This window comes from Topomyia yanbarensis, chromosome 2, assembly GCF_030247195.1.
Source record: "Topomyia yanbarensis strain Yona2022 chromosome 2, ASM3024719v1, whole genome shotgun sequence".
Lineage (NCBI taxonomy): Eukaryota > Metazoa > Arthropoda > Insecta > Diptera > Culicidae > Topomyia > Topomyia yanbarensis.
Window position 1 is genome coordinate 300897042 of NC_080671.1, and position 12250 is coordinate 300909291.

At 41.6% G+C, this 12250-nt stretch overlaps 1 pseudogene; it reads left to right on the forward strand.

Annotated features, from left to right (window-relative positions):
- The first annotated feature begins 1805 nt into the window (after positions 1-1805).
- Positions 1806-5672, forward strand: LOC131680488 (DEAD-box helicase Dbp80-like; annotated as a pseudogene).
- Positions 5673-12250: the final 6578 nt, after the last annotated feature.

Consider the following 12250-nt stretch of genomic DNA (forward strand, 5'->3'; position numbering starts at 1 on the left):
TTGTTGAACAAACTTTTCTGCGGGGTAGTGAAAAGTTGATGCAAAACTGGAAATTAAATGCATTTTTTCTAATTTTATGCAAATTTGTTATACATTCCTAGAGTGATCTGCCCCTAGATCTACATACATCAACCATTTCTTGCCGAGATATTCACCGTTTTTACACGTTTTACTGAACTTTAAATAAATTCCTCTGTAAGACTTTGGGTTTGTTTTGTTGTCGCTTTAGTTTTCCCTTCGTAGCCACGGTAACTATTTGAAATAAATAACAGATTCCAATTCCAAAGAGTTGCTAGTGTCATGCATTTTCTCATGTCAACGCTTTTTCTTGAAAAGGGCGATACTAGCAGTGACACCATTCACAGAAAATCAACAGTGAATATTTCAAGGCTTGGTTTTATTTCCTATTTAAGAACTATTGTGTTTTTTACATCCTAGATTGCATGATTCAGTGATCGAAACCCAAAACTGCATAAAGTATTTAAAATTATTAAATTAAAATTTGTTTTTGCTATTTAAATCGACAAAATTATAGTATCGCCCCTTTGGCGATTGTTTACTTTTTCGGTCCCACCTATCAGCATTGAAGTATCGCCCTTATGTTTTTTTACAATAACTACCGTATTACACCACCGATTTCGTCCGGGTTTTTCAAGAGCGATCATTGTTACTATTTACAGCTGGTATCAGCTTGATTATCCAAAAAAAATCGAAAAAAAACAGTTTCGCCTCTAAACTACTAGCAAAATAAGTATCGCCCTCCTTGTTTGCATGGAGCGTGGAGGGCGAAACTTTAAATAAACAAACAAAAATACAGTTTCGCCCGATGTATTTTTTGCTGTAGTTTAAAGCTAAGTATGCACCTCCTGCGAAATGAAATTTCCTATACAAAACCTATGCATAAAAAACGTCGCGAAATGTTCGCGAAAAAAAATTTTCGTTTCCATTTCGTAAGCGGTACGCAGCTCTCGCGAAAACGATAACGAAAAATAAAGTTAGCTGAGACACGGTTCGACCAACGATAAGTCTCATAATACTTCCGCGAGACGGCGCTGCTTTCTATGCGCTGTCACCAAGGCAAACTTTTTCCTTGCGAAATAATGGTCAGCGGTATTATTTCGCACGGAGGCTCGCGAAATTTTGACAGGTTGCAATGAAAAAATAAGAATTGGTAATTTTTTGTATTTTTTTCATCGCAACCTGTCAATATTTCGTAGTTTAGAAATTCAATATATCGAATTTGAATGGTAAGTTTAAAAATATTACTGGAAATGTGATTGTTTCTAGTTTCAAACAATTAAATTTAAATAATTAATATTATTTGCAGCACACCCGAACAAAGCAAATCAGCTCAACTAATCTTTTCTCAACATCCTGGATCTGGCAATCCGCCAATCAACATTAAATCGATGCAACCGCAGCAGTACCAACAACTCCAAATCCAGTAATAGCCAACAACCCCTCAAAAAAGGACCACATAGCAATTACTGCTCAAACGAACAACAGGAGTTTACGAACACATCGGAAAACATTTCATCGGCACATTAAAACTTGTCTGCCACTATTTTTACCAGCGGTTGCCTTCTTGATTTAGAGAAATCGGAGTCATGCACAAAAGTCATTCCAGCCTTGGTTCCTACCAGTTCCTTGCATGAAAATATCACTGCCTCCACAGTGCTCGTGATTCCATTCCAGCAGCAGCAAGCAATCACTATTCGAGTGCTTATCGCCAACATTTCACAGCAAGTTCAGCAGCAGAACCACCTTCAACCATAACATCAGAAAATTAAGATTTCCTCCAGACCATGACCATCATCCTAAAGGTCGGTAGCAATAACGTTCAACCGACGATACAACCTGGTCAGCAACCGCAATTAGTGCAATAGATCCAAGCCAAATGTAAAAGACCATTGACCAACTGCAAAAAAGATAGCAACAGCACATTCTAGCACAGTAGCAGCAGCATACTATACTGTACCATGCGGTGTGCAGGAGGACTTTTTTATTCAGTTGGTGCGGCAAGGTGAGACATTTTTATTACCTTTTTTATTTCGAAAGGATCAGTACCGTGTTTAGTACATTGTAATGTAATACCCTATCCTTCTTTAAAAAGCTCGAGTTCACTCATTTACGGATATTTTTTATTATGATTTTTTTCAGATCGAACACCAACAACATAATATCATGGTAATCACCCAGCAAGAGAACGCAGTGATAATGGGTCAACAGAAAACACAACATCAATATGCTCGGAATGGACTTTCTCTTTCGGTATGTATTTACCAGTAGCATCCCTCCTCCAAACATTCCTTTGCATACCTAGATGTCCTTTTCAATTCACAGAACAAACATAATGGCACGTCATGTTCAATCGGCTAACCGTTTGGAATAAGCGCTCATCATCGGTTTCATGGCAGGGAAGTGAGCAGGCAAAAGAAGGCATCGTTTTTTCCGCAAGGTTGCTCTGGTCAAAATTTCAGCGAATTGCAAGGAATAAACCACCCGAGGGACAGTACCCGTGCTGATTCAGGACGATTTCCCATACTTTGTACCTTGCTATTGAATTTTAATACCCGATCGAAACGATGGCAAGCGCTGCTGATAGCTGGGTCAAAAAGACGACGGATCAAGAAATTTCTGCACTCGGTGTTTTTTTGTTATAACCTATTTTTGAAGCGATCATTGGGATGGGATTTGAATTTTTCTTTTTAATACAAATAGGTTAGCGAACTGAGTACATATCACCAAGGATAAGGATTCAGAGCCGGCGGCTGGCAGTCCAGAGAAAAAGAATGCGGAAAAACCTAGTCCACCGGCAGTAGAACCAAAGCTGCACCTGATGTTTGGAGTTCGGTAGCTACGGAAATTCTGACTCTAGCAGCTCCAGAAGAAAAACAAGCTGCAAGAGAAAATGGAGAAACAGCTTCCTCCGCGGAAGATGCAGAGGCATTCAAGTAAGTCGAAATCTGCAGAAAATTTTTAATAGGACAGGGTACATTGAGAGCCTCTCTTTGTTTACTTTCTCCTTCGATTATTATGACGTCACTATAACACTTTGCACTAATTTTCCAGTACATAGCCGATGGTTTTTACTAAAATATTAGGCAAAGAGTTGAGTACTAAATTTTGAAACGACCGAGTAATAAACAGAAGAGATAGACCCCAAAGAGAATCTCATTGTTGCTTACGTCCTATTCTAAATTTTCTCCCGAAATATTCAGTATCAGCTTTAAAATTATCCATGACTAATCTTTTAGCCCGGCGGATGCAAGTTTGCTAATGAAAGATGTTCGCTAAGATCTAGTAGAATCAAAGCTGGATCTGGAGGTGCAGCAGAAGGATTGGTTGGTTAAAACTTTCGAAGCTTTGCACATGAAGCAGGAATTACTACAGAGAGTATGCGATGGGTTTCAACGCCCCTTCCAAGATTCAGGAGATGGCTCTACCTACTCTGTTGACCGGTCCGCCACGGAATATAATCGCCCAGAGTCAGTCGGGAATAGGAAAAACCGCTGCCTTCGTGCTGGCAATGCTCAGTTGAGTCCATCAGTTAAAAAACTATCTGCAGGTGATTTGACTTTCCCCCACGTATGAGCTGGCAATTCAGAAGGGGGAAGTAGCTGCCAAAATGGCAAAGTTTTGTCCGGAAATCAAACTTCCTAACGCCGTTCGCGGTGAGGAGACCATCAAAGGGGCGAAGCTGACTAATCATATCATCATCGGAACACCCGGCAAGCTAATGGACTGGGGTATATAGTTCAGGACGTACGACCTAGTTTTCCCTTTTTGTACTGGACGAGGCGGGTGTTATGGTCGGTGTTCTTCTTGGCCACGTACGAGCGCGAGGTGATGGAGTTTGTCGAGTACATCGTACCCAATCCGATAGTCATTCGGCAGGCGCGGGAGCAAAAATCACTCGATAACATCAAACAGTACTACGTCAAGTTCCGCAACCAGGACGAGAAATTGTGTGATTACCGTCGGACAAGCAATCATTTTCTGTCATATGATGTATAGGACAGTTGTAAACTCCAAGTAAACTTATTTTCAGAACTGTTAATCGATCGAAACAGGTACGCAAAACGGCCGGTTGGTTGACCGGCAGGCTGTCCCAGGATGGTCACTCGGTAGCGGTACTGTCCGGTGATCTAACGGTGGAGCAACGGTTGGACGCTCTGGATCGATTCCGAACCGGACTAGAGAAGGTACAGATTATAACGAACGTTTTGTCCAGGGGTAAGTTCCACCACTTGATTCTGGCTACAGCACCAGGTTACGGAGAGATTCTTTCGTCTTAGGTATCGACGTCGAACAGATGACCATTGTCGTCAACTTCGACCTGCCGATGGATCAGCAGGGACGAGCCGATTGCGAAACGTATCTACATCGAATTAGACGCACCGGTAGATTCGGTAAGTGTGACTCATTCTCGTGATCCTATAGATTGTATTTCTTCCCACTTCTTTAACAGAACGGAATCACCATCAACCTAGTGGGCAGTGATCGAAGCATGATGATTTGCAGATCAATCAAAAAACACTTCCGGAAAAAGATTCAGTTGCTAGACGCGGAGAATTCGGACGAAATTGAAAAGATCGCACCGTAAAGTGTTTTCGACCAGCTACTGGTGAAAGGCGTAGGAGCTTTTTTGGCTCATACTTGTTTTGATTCTGAATTTATAATTTTATTATATTTTTTTTATTTTTTTTTCCTTGACCTGACATAAGATATACAAATGTAACCAACAGGGTATCGTAAGCTAATAAATTTACAATTGCAATTACAATTTAGCTCTACCCAGTTCTATCCAAACATTTGAAAAGGGCCTAACTGCAAAATGTAACAAATTGAAATTTCATGTTTTCCATTAACAAATATCTACCCGAGCACATACATAACGCAACATTTGATTATGAAGAATTTTGATAGCGATTTTACAACAATTTATAAAAGGGCCTAATTGATTTTTATGACCGAACTGATTATGAAAGGACCTAACTTATTGAAAAGTGCCTAACTAACAATACACTCGTTTTAAATGGATTATAACATATTGTATTATAACTGATTGTAAAAGGCTTTTAACATCTTTTCCATAATTTACATACAGGGCCAATCTGATTTTATGATGTTCAGTGGGGTCAATCTGACCATCAATTTAGAATTCAGTTAATGGTTATAACTTTCAGTTAAATGGACTTTTAAGAACCCGACTTTGTTTTTTATTTTATTTTGTCGTTGAACGGCCAGTAGAGAAAGCGGTGGAAAAATTATCCGAAAGACTAACCTTGAAGCAGAAGATGAAAAATATTTTGCTCATTATCATGTGAATCAAAATTCCAAGAAGACAAAACATAGCTATAAAAACACAAAAAGATATCTTAACTGATATATGCTTTGAAGCGATTCAAGGCGAAAGCGACTGGGTTTGAATTTAGTATATTTTTACATTTATTTATTCCTTCATTATTTACTTATATGTTCATTTATTTCTGCGGAAAATTTTCATTAGGTCGTATCGTAAGTAACAATGTTATTCTTTTTGTTTACTTTTTACTCTGTAATAAACCAAGCCGCTTAAACATTCGCCCCTTCGTTCTTTGCATAATGTGCTAGACGAAACCATCGTCCTTCGATATGTGCTGAAACATATGTGAAATGTTTATGTTAATGCCTATAAACCGAGAAATTATTCAATAATTTATTTACCAATTTAATTACTTATTGGTGTATTAATTTCTCTATATATTTATTATTCATTTATATTTTATCAGTGTAGATGTCTCACAATCCTTTCTGATTATTTAGGTTAAATTTTCCATAAGCGGGTCTGACAGTGCAAAATTTAAAAAAAAATCAGATTTTTATTTTTGGATATTTTGGATCCCTAATACTACGTTCACACTACGAGTTAAAACGTGTTTTAACGCTATCTTGATTACATTTTTCTTGTTGCTAATTATTAAAACATTTTAACTCTGTAGTGTGAACGTAGTATAAGACAAGAAATATATGCCCAAGAAAGGATTTACTCGAATTTAACTTGGTTCGACTGCTAGAACCCATCAAACTACCAACTATCAATTTTAACATGAGGGGGCTGATAAAATCGGGTCTTTAGTGCATTTAATATTTTATGTTTTTTATTTTATATTTAATATTTATTATTGAATATTTAACATTTGATATTTAATATATAAAATGTAATATTCAATGTTTAATATTCATATTCAATGCGTGATATTTAGTATTTAATGATCAATGTTTTATATTTGATATACAATACTCAATGATGATGAATGCTCTACTAGACTCGTCACACAAACGTCACATAAATGCGCGCATCACATAGCAACGCTTGAGAACTTTGCGATAATACAAACCCGGTCGCAAACGTGATCATGCACACACACCGGTACCCACCGTCTAGCATACAAAAAAGCAGCCTGGTGATTAAGTAAACGTGCTATAGCACATACGGTATTTTTGAAGTACAGCAGTTGTTGATCCGATTGGTTGACGATTCGTTTGACCTTCGGTTTTGTTAAGTGACCAATTTAGTTATATAATATAATCCAGTAATTTGGAATCACGATTCAGACCATGGAACACTTTCCCGGGATTCCTTAAACCTTCTTTAGTGTTTCATGCAATAAGAATTACCACGAATTACTTATGGCAATAAATTTGAATTGCGATTCTCACAATTGTTATACCAAAAATAGGTTTGTATCCGTACTGATTATTAGTAGCATTCCCTGAGACTTCCAGAACCTTTAGTAGTAGCCATTGTTATCATAATCGATTTTTAACGTCAGCCAAAGTTTAAAGCCTAGAGTTTGGTTCGACCTGAAACCGATTGAGTCGGAGTCGGTTGTTATATTTGCGCTGGAATCCATTCCGGATTCCGAAACGTGTTTCGAAAGGTAGTTTCCCCGAGACTTGTGAAAGCGGTAAAGGCGGCCAAGGCAATCAGATTTGCTTCCTAATGGTCAAACGCCGATTTAGACTTACGATTACAATAGATTTGGTTTGAGCGAATTTCGATCATTTCCCTGGGTCTTCTAGAACCGGTAGAAGCAGCCAATTTAGATAGAAAATGGCCAGCCAATGATTTAAATTTCCGATTGCAGGAATTGTGCTGTCTAAATTGGTCAGACTGAACTTCCCCGAGTCATCCGGAACCGTCACAAATAAGCATTATAATTAATCATGCTCGAAATATGATTCACGCTGAGCACGTCACTTCCCTGAGAGCTTCATGAATGGCAAATAGGTTTACAATTGTTACCGATTTCATACACATCCGTGATGAATTAATAAAATACATCATTTAAAACATTCAAATGACAGCAGAAATATAAAAAAAAATAAACAAACAACAGCTGATGTCGTTTTTCAGTTATCAAAAGCGACATCTAACAGCAAACACACAGACTAGTTTTCGCGAGCAAATGTCAAAATTCCGCACGGAAGAAGGAAAAATATTTCGCGACCTCATTTCGCAAGAGGTGCATACTAAGCAATATCGTAGCACAGAGAACAGACATCCATGATCAAACAAAAATATTTAAAAAACGTGTGTAAACATTTGAATTAATATACAAAAAACACTAGCGCTGCCGCACCAACCTATCCCAACTATCCGTTAAATCGATTCCGGAACCGGTTCGAAATCCTGGATGGATTCAGCATGGAATCTCCCACTGAGACGTCCAAAAAATTGTTTCAATATCGTTCAACACGGGTCCAACGATGGACGTTCGTTGAACGGTTATTTGGACGTTGTCCAAATTGGTCCAACGAACGTCCTTCATTGGACGATTTTGAAACCAACCGTTCTTAGAGGGAGCTTGCTCAAAGAAACCCTCTAAGAACGGTTGGTTTCAAAATCGTCCAATGAAGGACGTTCGTTGAACCAATTTGGACAACGTCCAAATAACCGTTCAACAAACGTCCATCGTTGGACCCGTGTTGAACGATTTTGAAACAATTTTTTGGGCGTCCCCGGTCAAACCATTCGGAATTTGATTCGGAATCCTGAATGGAGTCATTATGGATTCCAAATCAAATGCAACAACCGATTCTGAGTCGGAACTCCATTCAGAAATCCGAACCGGTTCCGGAATGACCCACTGAGACGTCCAAAAAATTGTTTCAAAATCGTTCAACACGGGTCCAACGATGGACGTTCGTTGAACGGTTATTTGGACGTTGTCCAAATTGGTCCAACGAACGTCCTTCATCGGACGATTTTGAAACCAACCGTTCTTAGAGGGGAGTTTAACTGGGTCTCAATGGGAAACAACCGATTCCGACTCTATCGGTTGACGCATTTGAGCTGGAATTCATGCTGGAAGTCCGAATCGGTTCCGGACTAGTTTGACTGGGTAGAGGAATAACCGCTGTCAATTCTGTCGCACTCAGCCACAAAAAACATGACGACAGCAGCGCACCTGGTTTAAATATCCAAACTACCTTCGAAACCGTTAGAGATTTTACACAAGTTGAATGCTGAAGATGGACGTCTGTTCTCTGTTGTTGGTGTGGCCTAGCGCAAGAGTATGATCTTTTCTCTCTTTTTTGTTAATTTGTTCCTAAGCCAGGCGAATTTTGTGAGCTGTCCAACCAACCGCAGAAGCAACGTTAGAAAACAGAATCTTGACCTTTCGCAAGAATCTAGTTTTGTTGAGAGGTACAATAATTACATCTTCACTCATCGATACGCATCCAAGTGCCCCTTGCATTACAGTGACTGTACACCTTTGAACTCCCCCTCGGGCACAACACAGAGAAGAAAACTAATGTGTCATAACTTTTCATGCGGTTGTCGCGTTAACACGTTTATAATACGTCTACCATAAATTTGTTCTCTTTCCAGTTCTCGCGAGTGTTTTCTTTTACCGTTCCTATATCCGAAAACCCACACGCTGTTTCTGCTGTTGTTGACCAAACCTGCCATCAGGTTATGGGCCCAGGTGGATCGGAAGAGATCGGTGGAAAAGATCCGGCCGAGTGCGTCTTTTGATAGCTTGCCGCTGCGTGAGCGAAGAGAACAATAGCTACGGGCTAACGTTCTGGTGTCTTGTGAGAACAAAAGAAAAGAACCGCTAAAGTGAACATGAGTGACGCGAAATTTTCCATTCCGAAATTGAATGGCACAAACTGGCAGACGTGGAAAGTGCGAGTGGAAATGCTCCTATCCCGAGAAGATTTATGGCACGTTATTGCCGAAGAAACCCCGGAAGATGAACGGGATGAGTTGTGGAAAATCGATGACAGAAAAGCGAAGGCAACGTTAGTGTTGTTATTAGAAGATAACCAGCTATCACTGGTGAAGAATAGTGTACACGCCCGCGATGTGTTTTATGCTCTCCGTACTTACCACCAGAAAACAACGCGGTCCGTAAAAGTGTCCCTCCTGAAGAAATTGTGCGCGGCCAACCTCCCGGAACGCGGTGATTTGGAGCAGCATTTGCACAGCATCGACGAACTATTCGACCGTTTGGATGCTGCTGGAACGGAGCTCGACAAAGACACGAAAATATGCATGCTTCTCCGCAGTCTCCCGCCTTCATTCGATAGCATTGTCTCAGCGTTAGATAGTCGGTCGGACGATGATATTTCTTTAGATGTTGTCAAATCCAAGCTGATGGATGAGTACTGTCGTCGGCTTGAGCGTGAAAATGTTCCTGTGAAGGGAGAGAAGGCGATGCGATCTGCCGAGAACCGTCAAGGTAAGGAAACCAGATCCTGCCACTTCTGTAAGAAGGTGGGCCATCTCCGGCGCAACTGCCGTAAGCTCTTGGCGATGGAAAAGAAGGGCGAAGGTGGTGCGGCAATTGGAAAGGAGGAGAATGTGAAAGCAAAAGCGGCTCAAAGCGAAGGAAAAGTGGTTGCCTTTATCGTCGAACAAAATAAACCCAGCACCTGGATTGTTGATAGTGGGGCGAGTGCACATATGACGAACGACCGCTCGTTTTTTGCATCACTGGATGAGTTCGCTGGTGGTTGGATAACGCTGGCCGATGGGAAGAAAACTCAAATACTCGGCGAAGGTAGTGGTGTGTTATACGGTATCGATGGAAAAGATGAAGTGATAAAAATCAATATGAATGAAGTGAAATTCGTGCCGGGTCTTTCGGCCAGCCTAATTTCAGTCGGTAAGCTGGCACAGAAGAATTTGAAAGTGTTGTTTGACAGTAACGGTTGCCGGATTACGGATCCGAACGGAACTGTTGTGGCGACTGGAGGTCGTCAAGGTGGTCTGTACTGCTTGCGGCTCGCTGAAGCATCGATGCAGGCGACAGCGGGAAAGCATCTGGAGAACTGCCAACACCAGTGGCATCGACGTCTAGGCCACCGCGATTGGTCGGCAGCAGAGCGAATCAACAAAGAACAGTTGGCGACTGGTATGAAGGTAAGCGAGTGTGGGTTGAAACTTATTTGCGAGTGTTGTATGGAGGGGAAATCTGCTAGATTCCCATTTCCGGCGGTTATTGATCGAAAGTCGAATCGAGTTCTAGATATTGTACACACGGACTTGTGTGGGCCGATGAAAAATACGACACCAAGTGGCAATCGCTATGTGATGCACGTAATCGACGACTTTAGCCGATTTACGGTAACTTATCTGCTCAAGCATAAGTCGGAAGCAGCCCAGAACATTAAGGAGTACGTGCGGTGGGTTGAAAATTTATTCAAACGCAAACCACAGGTCATCCGATCAGATGGCGGTGGCGAGTTTGACAACAATGAACTTCGGAAGTTTTATAAAGATGAGGGAATTAAGCCGCAGTACACGACACCATATTCTCCGCAATCGAACGGCGTGGCGGAACGCAAAAACAGGTCGATCACTGAAATGGCTACCTGTATGTTGATCGACGCAGGTCTTGAGAAGCGCTATTGGGGAGAGGCCGTTCTTACCGCTACGTATCTTCAAAACCGGTTGCCATCTAGATCAGTACAAAAGACGCCTTACGAGTTGTGGTGGGGCCGCAGACCGGACTTGAAGCATCTGCGTGTATTTGGCAGCGAAGCCTATGTACACGTACCGGACACGAAGCGCAGTAAGATGGACAGCAAAGCAGAAAAGCTGACATTCATCGGCTACTCGATGGAACACAAAGGATACCGGTTTGTGGATCGAGAAACTGACTTGATTACAATCAGTAGAGATGCCAGGTTTATGGAGCTTGGCAATGAAACATCGTTTGTGGAGATTCCAGGATCAGTTCCATCTCGCAGTACTTGCCGTACACCTGCTGAAGACGACATTAAGCTCCTTCCTTTCAAGAAAGAAGAAGATGAAATGGAGGATGTAGAAAACGACAGATCCAATTGCGATGAGTTTTTTGAAGCGACCAGTCAGGAAAATCATTCCGGAGGAATTCGCCGTTCGGATCGGCAGAGCCGAGGTGTAGCACCTCGCCGCCTGGACGACTACGTGCTGGAGTTCGCTGTAGGGATTGCGGCATGTGCAGTAGAAGAACCGCCGAATTATAGAGAAGCCATGAAGATACCGGAATGGCGTGACGCGATGGAGGACGAGCTCGAGTCTCATCGGAAGAACCAGACTTGGGAGCTTGTGCCCCTTCCCCAAGGACAAAAACTTGTCGGTTCGAAGTGGGTGTACAAGGTCAAGCGCAATGAACAGGACCAAGTGGTAAAGTTTAAGGCCAGAATCGTGGCGCAGGGATACACACAGCGATTAGGTGTCGATTACGACGAGGTATTCGCACCGGTTACTCGACAAGCAACTTTACGCACATTTTTGGCTGTTGCTGCGAAGCAAGGCTTAGTGATTAAGCATATTGATGTTAAAACAGCCTATCTCTACGGAACGCTGGATGAGGAGCTCTTTATGCGGCAGCCACCGGGGTACGAAGCTATAGGAAAGGAGGAGCTAGTCTGCAGACTTCAGCGTAGTATCTACGGCTTGCGACAGTCTGCACGTTGTTGGAACCGAAAGCTTCATGACATTCTCGTTAAACTTGGATTCAAACCATCATCAGCCGATCCGTGCATGTACATCAAGGATACTGGGCAAGTGAAAGTATTTTTGTTAGTTTATGTCGATGACATGTTGATCGGGTCACCGGATGAGAGGGAAATTAAGACAATTTTCGACAGTTTGCGGAATGAGTTCGATTTAACGTGTCTAGGTAATGTTCGACACTTTCTGGGCATGGAGATGGTACGTGAGGCTGGTGTTTACAAAGTTCGTCTGCAGAGTTACATTGACAAG